An 8804-nucleotide genomic window follows, 5' to 3' on the forward strand; every position below is an offset into this window, starting at 1 on the left:
TTGGAGACAGTCCCTGTTCCACGTGGGGCTCTCAGTCTTAATCCCCATTTTACAGATGAGATAACTGAGGCACAGAGTAGTGAAGTGAATTAACCCAAGGTCATGTAGCAGACAAACGAGGGCAGGATTAGAACCCATGACCTTCTGACTCCCAGGCCTTTGTTCTTTCTGTCCATTATGCCATGCTGCTTCTCACATTTGACACATAGTGAGCGCTTAACAAATACCACAAAAAAAGATAGGGGAAATGGTAGACTATAAGGCTAGGTATGTCAGTGCTGTGAGGCTAGGAGTGAGTGCGTATCAAAGGACCCAAGTGCGTAGGCAACATAGAAGGAAAGGTGAATAAGGTGAGGAAGTATGGAGTTTGTCAGGGAAGGCCTCTTGGAGAAAATGTGATTTTAGTAGGGCTTTGAAGATGTGGAGGAGCAGTGTGGCTTAGTAGAAAGAGCACGGGCTTGGGAGTCAGAGGACGTGGGTTCTAATCCCGCCTCCGCCACTTGTCTGTTGTGTGACCTTGGGCAAGCCACTTAATTTCTCTAAGCCTCAGTTCCCTCATCTATAAAATGAGAATTAAGACTGTGAACCCCACGTTGGACAACCTGATTAGCTTGTATTTACCTCAGTGCATACAATGGTGCTTGGCACATAGTAAGCGCTTAACAAATGCCATAATTATTATTTATTATTATTATTATTATTAATGTGGAGAGGGTTGGATATGAAGTGGGAGGGAGTTCCAGCCAGAGGGAAGACAGGGGCAAGGGTTTGGCAGTAAGACAGATGAGTGAGTACAGTAACAAGGGTATCAAAATTGGATAAGCTAATTATGATGGACAATTTTATCACCCATTGGGTGATAAAGTCCACCCATTGGGACCACAAGGGATTGGCCAGCTCATCAGTGATGGTCTCCTGAGATAATGCACCAAGCACCTTCTTCTGCCTGCCAAACAAAAAGAAAGCATGTCCAATATCTAAAGTGGCATTTAACTGACTCTACCATAATGAAGCAAAGCATTCTCAAAAATGTACAGATCATAGCGGCCATGTGTGGAGCAGAATTCTGGCTGGACCATCATCCAGAGAGAAGCAGTGTGGCCTATGGGAATGAGAGGATGACTGGGTTCTAATCCTAACTCCTCAACTTGCCTGCTGTGTGATTTTGGGCAAGTCATTTAACTTTTATGTGATTCAGTTTCATCATCAGTTCTCCCTTTCCCTTATACTGTGAGCTTTATGTTGGAGAGGGACTTTGTCTGATCAGATTGTATTTTATCTACCCAATGCTTAGTGCAGAGCTGTGCAGACAGTAAGCTCTTAACAAAGATTACTGTTATTCTTCTCTGTTATACTTGAAGCTCACCCTCACTGCATTGAAAGCAGGCCTGTCTTCCAACAAGAGCTCTAATCACTAGGTCAGCCACAGGGCCCCAGAAGAATGCCCAACCAGCTGCTGTAAGATAATTGGAAAACCAGAAATCAAAACCAAGAAAGACGAAGAAAGGTTTCAATTATAGAATAAGACAAGGCCACAGACAGTGCTGCAGTCTGCCCAGCTTGGCGCACTGCTATTAAGGAAGAAACGGCTCTGTTTGAGCAGACACTTCTTATTGAGTGTGGGATGAGGAGGCAAAAGAGGAAAGAGTGCCAGACTTGTTATCAATAACCATGTCAGCACCATAGAGGCAATTTTGAGGTGTGCACAAGGCTGGCAGGACTGAGGGCCCCACACTGGCCATAGGTGAATTTCACTGCCAGTGGAATTTTTCTCAGGGATGAAGGACATACATACACACATACATACATACACACATACATACACACACACTCAATAGGATTTACTGAGCTCATGCCTTGGGAAGAGTCTCTTCAACCACTCTCTCACAAGTGACTCTGACCTCAGAGTCATTTCGGAAAGGCCCAAAGTGGCCTGTTCAGATTTTCCCAGGATCCCCAAGGATCTATGTTTAGCCATGCTTGACACTCTCTATTTAGCCATTCATGAGATACCATTTGTGAGTTAGGCCAGAAGCGGAAATAATTTGGGCTGGGAGTTACAGTTTTCTCAGGAGCTCAGGACAGGCCCGACCAACTATTGGCCACAGGAGTTGGGTTTTTTTTCAGGAGGCAAATAACCCAAAAGCAGAGTAAGTTGTTATCATGATGGTTCTCCCCACTTCCAGTTCCAAATTCTTCCATTCTCAAATTGACTTTGCTTAGGCAGTCCTCTCTCCTCCCAGACCCCAATAAAGCAGCACAGCAGTCAGGGCTGTGCCCCGCTAACACAAGCCAGGCTCCACAAGCACGTCCCCACATCACCTATATTCTTGGGTCAGTTGGCACCACTGGCTAGGAAATCAACAAGGAAGTTCCATGTGAGCCTGAGGTCCAGAGGTCCAGGGAAACTTTCTCATTTCTGTGTTTCTGTACTCTTTCTCTTTTTCCTTCCTCTGTCCCTCTCCTCAGGACCTACTCCTGCTGTAGAAGTGCCAGGTGGCTGCAGGACTGATTCTAGTGACCAAGGAAGGAGAAGGAAGAAAACAGGACAGAGAGGGGAAAGGACCCTCAAGAATTAGCAAGGGAAACAAAGAAAGACAGGATAGAGAAGACAGGAAAGTGAAAAGGAGCAAAATGCAAATGGTGCATTGCGGGAGGAAACAATACATAGAGAAAGGCAATAGAAAGGAGGAAACCCGCAAAACAGAACAAGGAGCAAGATAATTGGACAAGGAAAATTGAAAGGAAAAGAGGAAAAGAATCCAGAGGAAACAACTTAGCAAGAAGTAGGAATAAAAGGAAAGATCTCAGTAGAGAATGAGTAGGAAGAAGGAGAGCAGTGTAAGCTCCTTTTGGGCAGGAGTTGCATCTACCATCTCTGTTGAATTGTACTTTCCCACGTGCTATGTACAGTGCTCTGCACACTGTAAGTTCTCAGTAAATACCACTGGTTGATCGAGCAGTTGTGGAGAGGTTTGGAGGGAGAGAGATGGGTGGGTGGGTAGGAAATAGCGAGTGGGAGGGAGTGATGATTTAGGAGTCCTGGAGGGAGAGAGGGAAGCAGTATGGCCTAGTGGAAAGAGCACGGGCCTGGGAGTCAGAAGACTAGGTTCTAATCCCAGCTCCTCCACTTCCCTGCTTCGTGACAATGGGCAAGTCAACTTCCCTGTGCATCAGTTTCCTAATCTGTAAAATGAGGAATAAATCCTACTCCTTCCTACATAGACTGTGAGTCCCATGTAGAACAAGGACTGTGTTTGACCTGATTAACTTGTATACACCCCAGTGCTTAGAAAAATGCTTGACACAAAGTAAACGCTGAACCATAAAAAATTATCATGTTATCAAAGACACTGGTTCTGGAGATTTCTACCATATGGCACTCATTTCCTACTTCCTTTTTTGTGTTGTTTTATTATTTGCCTTTTTCTCATTGAAGGGGTGGTTTATAATTTCACGTCGAGTTTGAATGTGGATGTTTTTCCTATTTAAACAAAACCATCCAGGGCTCAGGATGGACAGCTGACACTGTTGGGTGAGGGCAGGTGTGCATCAGAGAAGCTAGGTAGGCATGACCTCTGGCCTAGCAAGGAGCCCTGCATGGGGGTCCCAACTACTCCAAGTCCTTGGGGAAGACCTCAGCTGGGTGGGGAGGGCAGTGGGGAGGGAGGACAGGGAACAGCCATCTCTAGCCCAAGACCCACCCTGCCCCTCCACCAAACTCTACAATCCCTACAGTTCAGACCTGCCTAACGCCCTTCCCCTCACCAACCTAGCCACACCTGGAGCTGGTCCAGGCAGGAGGCAAGCTAGAAAAGTATTCACTCCCTGCCCCTGGTATCCTCTGCTCACCAGACTACCTAGCAAGAGTCCATTGTCAAAGAGCCCTGCTGTCCCACTTTCTGGCCTTTCCCGGCAGGCAAGGGAGAGGGAGGAGAGCTCCGTGAGGGCAGGGATCCCACTGTACTCTCGCAAGCCCTTACCCAGGGCTCTGCACACAGTAAGCGCTGCATCCTACATTGATTGATTGGAAGAGAACATGAAGCAGAGGGTTGGGGGATGAAGAGGTGCTAGAGAGAACATGGAGGAGGGGAGGGGCCCAGAGAGCAGGACGTGGCACAATCAGATCAGTCTTGGCAGCAGCCCAGGACCAATAGAGCAGCCTGGCATGGTAAAAGTCTTGGTGCCAAGTGGTCCTGGCGCCCACCCACTCCCCAGGCTCTCTCCCTGCTCCTTCTGTTAGTCTCCTGCCAAGTCCAGGGGCACACCCCCAGAGCACTGGCCATTTGCAGACTGAGGTGGCCCAGCTGGGGTCAGCCCAGGCAGCCTGCATTGGCCAGAGCCATGCGGTTCTGGGTGCAGGGGCCCTGAGGGATGGAGGGATCCTTCCCACCCGCTGCTCCCTTCCCCCAGCAGATGGGGGACCAACAGCTCCACTTTAACCCCGGAAAGACTGTCCTCAGGGTCATCACTCCAGCTAGGAAACTTGTACTTTGTAATCACAGGAACCAAGCGTAAGGCCTCCCTTCAGCTTTTAAAGTCAAATTTTTAAATAGCTACAAAGCTGAGCTTCACTGTCCAGAAACTTACTTAGAACTGTAGAGCAACGGCGGTGGAGGTGAGGATCCTCGGTCCTTAGGATTCACCCTAGTTGTGGTGGGGCTGTCTCTGTTCTTTAGCCTCCAGGAGCTGCTGCCAAAGCTGCAGCAGCAGTCTCTACAACAGCAGCCTATACAGCAGCAGCCTCTAGAGTAGCGGCAGCCAGTTCCGCTCTTTTTAACACCCCTGGCCCATGAAATGTTGGTTTTCCGCCTCCCTTTCAGCATGGGGCCTGAGCATAAGATGTTTCCTGGGTGTGAACTCATCTCAGGGACTAGCTGAAAAAACATCAGACACTGAAAACCTGCAGCAGCAGGAAGGAGAGCTGAATCTTAGCATCAGCGAAATAATAGTTGAAAAAGATGGGTTCTCCTGCCCATCAGGTCAGCAAATGGGGCTTCACCAAGCTAAGGGGGGACAGGAAGTCACAGATTCAGAAATCTAGAGGTGACTTAGCCACTGCCCCCAATATCCTGAGACTAAGTGGTGCACAACCTTCCCAAAATCATACAAGAGTGTCAAACTTAGACCTTAACCATCTTCACTGAGGGGATCACAGCTGTCTCTGCAGCTGCCAGTGTGCTCCCCTTCTGTGGTCACAGAACAAATCCAGGGGATAGCAAGGACACTGATCACTACATCGCTCTTAATAGATAAAAGGAGTAAAATCAGACAACAATAGCACAATAGCAATAACAAAGCAAAATTAAGTGATCACAGGTTTTTCAGTGACAAGTGAAGAATTAAAAAGCATTTCCTTTGATCATTTTTTATGCTTATATCCTTCATATTCAAAGAAAACACCACTATTGATGAAATTCACCCACGGGGTGTGGATGAGGCCGATAAACCAAATGTGCGATCCACAGTTCTGAACACACTGTGAAAAGAACAGCTGCTTTCTTCATTATAGTGTGCCATGCTGATCTATCAGCAGCAGTTGACCCCCAGTTTTAAGCATTGGCTGAGGTTTTGTACTATTCTGTCCTTAAAACATTTCCTCTGTCCCCCTTGCTGTGGTTTTCCAGCTAGAGCTCACTCTACGGCAGTTGTTTAGGTCTACCGATTTGTACTTCCCAAGCACTTAGACAGTGCTCTGCACACAGTAAGCGCTCAATAAATACGATTGAATGAATAAATGGTCTCTTCTTCTCTAGAATCCTTCCTCCCATTCTCCTCTCTGGTCCTATCTTGCACTCTTCTCTCAGATTCTACCTAGAATCTGAGCTATGTTGAAATGAGTGGAACTAGGAGAGACTGACTCCACTCTAGGATATCAGTGTTTGCAAGCCCTCCTTGCAAATTGATGTTGAGGGAAGCCCCTAGATGACAGTGATAGAATTGTGAGAGTCCAGGTCTCACCACCATTAAGAAGGTTGGACAGCCCTCCCAGGTCTGTAGATATTTCATTCAGCCTAGACCCTAATGTTTTTTGCCTTCAACATTCCATTTGACAGCTTCCCAAATGACTGACTTTAGTGATTCCATTTTCTACACCCGTGTCTATTGTTACATCAGCAATCAGCAGGCTGTCTTGATAACAGAACACAATGATGTTATTCAATTTAGTGTTGCCAAAACAAATTTTGAGATGTGTGAATAGTTTACCTGGTGCCTGGCAGATTCATCAAAGAGGTTAATCGTCATGTCTTCTTATGTTTTCTTCTAGGTTGCAGTCATCTTAATACAATCATTCTTCAGTGACTGCCTCTATGACTTTGGAGTGGAGTGGGCTGGTGAGTTGGAAGAACTGCCCTGAGGAGCAGTATTATATTGTAACAACTGCTACAGGGTCTCTCTGCATCTTCCAGCAAGGCTGTGTGGAATAATCAATCAATCAGTGTTTTTTAGTGAGTGCCTACTGTGTACAGAGCACTGTACTAAGCACTTTGGAGAGTATGTTCCTTGTCCACAATGAGCTTACAATCTAGCCCACTCTGCATCCCAGCTTTGCCCCATTGAAAATGAGGTGGATCAGAAAGAGCATCCCTGGCTCCACCCTACCCGGCCTTGCCATCTTGAAATGACCTCCGACTCTTAACAAATATTTCAAGACAGTCAAATTTGCTAAGCTGCTCCCAGAATCATTGCCTCCTGATGCTATCGAATGGACTATGGAAACCACAGAGAGGTTTTGGTGTGGCTCCAAGCCAGGCTTCTGTACCTGACAGAAGGCAAAGATCACGTCCACTTGCTACACTATGATCTGAAGCTATTCCGTGATTCTGGGAGTGAGTGTTCATATCAGGACATTCTATTTTTCAGTAGCAGATCATTGTGATTGGAAAGAGCATGGGCCTGGGAGTCAGCGGACCTAGGTTCTAATCCTGAGTCTGCCGCTTGTCTCTTGTGTGACCCTGGGCAAGTCACTTAACTTCTCAGTGCCTCCATTACCTTATCCGTAAAATGGGGATTAAAGACTGTGAGTCCCATGTGGTTCTTGGACTGTGTACGACCTGATTAGCTCAATCTACCCCAACACTTAGTACAGTGCCTGGCATATGGTAAGAGCTTAACAAATATCATACAAAAGTAACAGTACTGAACAGAGATTTTGAAACTGTTTTAAACAGTGTTAAAGTGACAGGATGTGTTTGAGACCTGAATCCACAGATGTGAAGTCAGTTAAGAGTATGCAAATGAATTTCCTCAGACAGAGCTCCCGAAGTTATTCATTTAGTGGCATCTTTTCAATTTACCTGAGTAGAGTATTTCTGAAAATGTGTGTACTTCCTTTTCAAAGGGGCAATCACACTGGGATTTTACAATGGCTCCAGTGGGCCAAGTGGCTAGTCTGATCATTTGGTAGAAGGCATTTGAAGAATGGTAATCTATGCCTAAACACAAAACTATGTAGGGTCACCAGTCTAAAAGAGAAATATGCTTCTTGAGAAGGAAGGATTTCTTTGAAATCAGCTTTATTTTCTATCCTTTGTCCTTTCCTCTAGACTTCAAACGCATTGTGAGCAGGGAATGTATCTACCAACTCTGTTGTATTTTACTCTCCCAAGTGCTTCTTAGTACAGTGATCTGCACCCAGAAACTGCTCAATAAATACCATTGATCAAAAGTGAAGTATCGCTAGAAGGTTGACCTGAGAGGAACAAAAAGAGAAAGTTGGAGAGTAGTAAATGAAGAGGGTCTATATGTAAGGTGAGGAAGATTGGTGAAGAGCCTTAATTATGGTATTTAGAGTATTTGTTAAGCACTTATTATGTGTCAAGCACTGTTCTAAAAACTGAGGTAGATAAAAGATTATCATGTTGGACACAATAAATATCATTGATTGATTGATTAATTGGAATTGACAGCATAAGAAGCCCCTGGGGTTGGGGAGCCCATGTAAAGTCACATAAGATCCAGAAAGAGAGTTTGGCCAAGGGGAAAGAAGACGGGCCTGAGAATCAGAGGACCTGGGTTCTAATTCTGGCTCTGCCACTTGTCTGCTGCGTGACCTTTGCCTTAGGTGACCCTTAGGCAAATCACTTAACTTCTCTGTGCCTCAGTTCCCTCATCTGTAAAATGGGAATTAAGACTGAGAGCTCTATGTGGAACAGGGACTGTGTCAAGTTATATCACTTCCAACACTTAGTACAGTGGCTGGCACATAGTAAGCACTTAACAAATAACTTTGAAAAAGAAAGACTCCCCTGCCTCTATTTTTATCTCCAGTTCCTGTTCCATATGGTCCCTCCATTCACTGGTGCTTTTGGTTGTGTTTCTTAATACAACCTTTTCTCAAATTCCCATATTCTCTCAGGTATATTCTCTCTACAGCCAAATCCTGCTGGTTCTTCCTAAAAACAATAATAATAATGCTATTTAAGTGCTTATTATGTTCCAAGCATTGTACAAGATCATTCATTCATTCATTCATTCAATTGTATTTATAAAGCACTTACTGTGTGCAGAGCACTTTACTAGGGCTTGGGAAAGTACAATACAAGAATAAAGATTGATGATCCCTGCCCACAACAAGCTCATAGTCTAGAGAGGGGGAGACAAACATATAAACAGACATCAATACAAATAAATAAAATTACAGATATATACATAAGGTCTGTGGGGCTGGGAGAGGGGAAAGAGCAAAGGGAGCTAGTCAGGGTGATGCAGAAGGGAGTGGGAGATGAGGAAAAGTGGGCGTAGTCTAGGAAGGACTCTTGGAGAAGATGTGCCTTCAGTAAGGTTTTGAAGGCGGGGTGGAG

Source organism: Tachyglossus aculeatus, chromosome 17 (assembly GCF_015852505.1).
Source record: "Tachyglossus aculeatus isolate mTacAcu1 chromosome 17, mTacAcu1.pri, whole genome shotgun sequence".
NCBI lineage: Eukaryota > Metazoa > Chordata > Mammalia > Monotremata > Tachyglossidae > Tachyglossus > Tachyglossus aculeatus.